At 41.6% G+C, this 4,088-nt stretch overlaps 1 pseudogene; it reads left to right on the forward strand.

The window, feature by feature from the left end:
• The first annotated feature begins 842 nt into the window (after nt 1-842).
• Nucleotides 843-944, forward strand: LOC128589511 (uncharacterized; annotated as a pseudogene).
• The last annotated feature ends 3,144 nt before the right edge of the window (nt 945-4,088 follow it).

Below are 4,088 nucleotides of genomic sequence, written 5' to 3' on the forward strand. Positions count from 1 at the left end.
TATCAGAATCCAATTCCAGATTAAAATCAGGAGTACCAGAATCCAATTGCAGATTCTGAAGGGCATCTTGTGTGTGGTGTTCAGGATGGACTGGGTCAAACCCCAGTCAGTGGGTGCCCAATGGCGTATTATCTTCATACAGACTCTGCTGACTCATGCTGCCTTCAGTGTTTGCAGGTCTCTGACTCCATAATGTATAACACATGGGGTAGAGAGTTATGGAAAAAACAGCCATATGGTGCAGTGTATATATCTGAGGGAAAACCTTTTAAATAAAATTGAGCCAAACATCTGTCTCATTCCCCCTTGCAAAGTACAGAATGTACCATATGGACAAATCAAATTTTATAGCCCTACTATGTAATCTTGTACATTCCTGACATGTCCCTCCCAGAGATGTCACTTGTTGGAAATTCATCACTGACCAAACAGTGTTTTCTTTACTATGCAGAATAAAATGTAAACATCACAGTGTACATTTGGCTGCATCCATGGGAAAGCATGAAAAACATGCATGCATTCCAGATCATGCCTTTCTCTCAAACACACACACATGCATGTACACACACACACACATATAAATCAGAAACAAATGCAAGAAAGGATCTGGCTCATTGATCAAATTATACAAAACTCATTCCATTTAATTAATTCTTTAATTTGCAAATTCCCACAACCTCTTAATATACTTCATCTCACAAAAGAGATTAGTGCTATCATTTGACAGAAAACAAAGAGGGGAAGATCTTGGTCCAATGACATAATGGGACTCAGAGAAAAACAGCTTCCCTGAATCTGAAAGTTTACTATGAAGTAAAAAAGCTACAAGCGGTGGAGGGTCTGGTTTCTCCTCAGCCAAGGGTGGAAGCCAACATCAGCCCCTGAGGACCATGGTTAGGACTGCCATGAGCGGGGGCAGCCTTGTTTTCCTGCCTCAGACATTTGGGAAAAAAAAAAAGCTACAAGCAAAGCATAAAGGGCTGTAGTAGGTCTTTAAGAACATGTGATCACGGGTAGTTAAGCTCACGGAGTCAGGGGCCATGAGGATGAGTGTGCGTGTACAGGCATGTGCATGGACACATAAGAGGGGGCAGAAACACCTACGTGGGGGCTCCAGCTTAAGCAAAGGCATGGCGGTGGCAGCGCCTGTGTGCCGGTTAGGATATGGTTACCAAGTCAAAGTGTGCAAGGACAAGAGAGTGGCAGGACGTAAAGCTGGGCAAAGCCAACTACTGTCACGCAGATCTTCAAACGTCTCATCTCAAGGATAGAATCTAGATTTGACTCTACAGACCACAGGACCTCTGTCTGCAGGTTTTGAGGATAAAGCTATACTAAGGCTGGCTTCTTATTTGAGAGCATAGTATTCTACAGCCATGGAGCATGCACTTTGGGGTTTTGTGGGTTTTTTTGTTGTTAGTTTGTTTTGGTTTTTTGTTTGTTGGGGTTTTCTGGCAGAGGCTTTAGTTCTGATCCACCCTGTTGGGACTGCACTCGTAGACCTAGCCACTAAGCTCACAGATGGAAGCCCAAAGCAACAACTTGGTAGAAATGTCTCAATGGAAACAACTGTACCTAAGTTCTTAGCACCATGTTCTATCAGACAGGTCTCCTAGATGGAGAGAAATCCCAATAACCTACCTAGCCCATCAATATCAACTTATCAGTTGAAATATCTCAATGACAAGGAAGGAAGGAAGGAAGGAGAGAGAGAGAGAGAGAAAGAAAGAAAGAAAAAATTTTAATAATATAATGGTTACACTAAGGCAAAACAACTAAAAAACATATATCATAGTAATAAATCTTTAAATGCAGTCCCTGATACAAGAAGAGATGCAATTGAAAATCATGACCAGCTAGTTCAAAACGTCACTGCTAAAATGCACCATAAAAAGGAAAACTTGCCAATTACCTGGAAATTTCAACTCTGTGGCCAGGCCCAGTGAGAGAGAACTTTACAAAATTTCAAATATTATATGGCAGCAAGAATTCTTACACAATAATGTTTGGAATATGAAATATACTTAATGACTTGATTAACATATTACTATTATAGCATCTCTAACATCGATAAAGAGTTCTTAGTGTATAACGTTTGTCAACAAGTTCAGGAAAAAAAGGCCTGCACCTCTGTGTAAACATATCAGAAGGCCTGGCCCATGCCCACACTTGAAATCTCTTTCAACCTGCTGAGGTAGTGACTCCAACAACCACATCCCAAACACTGTCCTTGGGGCTCTGAAGACATGAGGATATGGTACCAGCTCTCTACACTGAGACTTACAGTCCACCTGGGAAGGGAAAACCATGGGGGCTCCAGTGCTCAGCTTCCATTCCACCCTGCCTCATCCCCATGCTGCACTCCTTGCAGCTGTCCTCTGGAACCTCCCTGCAGGGAGGGACTGTGCCCCACAGCCTGTGGCTCTGCACACATGACAGGCACAAAGTGTACACTGGGTAGAAAAGGAAAAGTCACCAAGAACCTTCTCTTTATAAAGAAAGATCTGGTTGAATGGCACATTTATAACTTTGATCCAGTCTGTATAAAAATGAAGTATGTAAACAAAACATGTGTACCCTAATACTCTGAAATGTTTAAGAAAAAGGAAAGAAAGAAAGAAATGTGATGTTGTATTGTTGGACAGCAAAATGGTGTCTGAGGCCAATGACACCAAAGTTATGAGCCATTGTGGCAGCAGCAGAATGGTGCCCTTATACCAACAAAGAGTTCAGAGGTCATTGGACATCAAAAAATAAAATAAAATAAAATACATAAAGTAAAACCCTAGCCTAACTGCCTCAAGAAACAAACTGATGCATTTCTACATATTTGGGGACTCAAGGTTCCTGAGAATTTTTTTTAGGATTTCTATTTTATTGATAGTTATTATAGTTGAGCGTGGGATTTGTTATATCATCTACTTGTTTTAGTCTTTTAGACTGTTATGACAAAATACCATAGATTTGGTGGCTCCTAAACCACAGAAATATATTTCTCATAGTTCTGAAGGATGGAAAGTCCAAGGTCTAGGTGCCGTCAGATTAGGTGTTTAGTGAAGGCCCACTGTCTGGCTCAGAGATGACCATCTCCTCACTGTGTCCTCACCTAGAAGAAGCATCAGGAATCTCTCTGGAATCTCTTTTATAAGGGCCCTAATCCCATTTATGAGGACTCCACTCTCATGATCTTCCAAAACCCTCACTTCCAAATACCATCACACTGGGGATTAGGGATTCGACATATGAATTTCAGGGAACATGAACACACTGTCGATGGCATTAATAATCAATGCCAACCAAGACCTCATTTCACTCAGTTTGTTGGCTTCAAATGAATTCCTTTTAATGAAACATTCTTCTTCAGGGGTCCTCAAACTTTTTAAATAGGGGGCCAGTTCACTGTCCCTCAGACCATTGGAGGGCCAGACTATAGTTTAAAAAAAAAACTATGGACAAATTCCTATGCACACTGTACATATCTTATTTTGAAGTAAAAAAAAAAAAAGGGAACAAATACAATCATACTGCCACATGTGGCCCATGGGCTGTAGTTTGAGGACCCCTGTAGATTGTCAGCAACAAAGTTCAATTCATCATATCATAGCCATGGAGAGGACACAGTGAATATCACATCGTTGCCCCTCTGAAGCACACAGCTGGTGCTAACAATGATGACAATACTGACCTTAGTAACACCCTTCTAAGCCATAAATTACTGCCAGGCTCATCTCAATATCTTCAAAACTGAAGGAATGCCTCCATAACCTATGAACACCTGTCTGAAAAATAACTTCCCTTGTGGGAGAAGGGATGGTGGGGGACACTCTGACAGGGTGATAAAAGCCTGTGCTCCAGATCCAAATGGTTCATGTGACACTGTGTGATCACAGACAAGGGACTTAATCCCTCTCTGTGTGTTCTTTCTTCATCTCTAAAATGAGAGTAACAAGGGGGCAGAGACAAGATGGCTGACTGAAGCCAGCTTTCCACAGAGGCTCCCGTCCAGAAGGAGAGTTAAAGGACAAAAATTTCACAAGTAACCTGGTGGACTAAAGCTATACCAAGAGAGAAGGTTGAAGAACGCACAT

This window comes from Nycticebus coucang, chromosome 6 (assembly GCF_027406575.1).
Source record: "Nycticebus coucang isolate mNycCou1 chromosome 6, mNycCou1.pri, whole genome shotgun sequence".
In the NCBI taxonomy this organism is placed as follows: domain Eukaryota; kingdom Metazoa; phylum Chordata; class Mammalia; order Primates; family Lorisidae; genus Nycticebus; species Nycticebus coucang.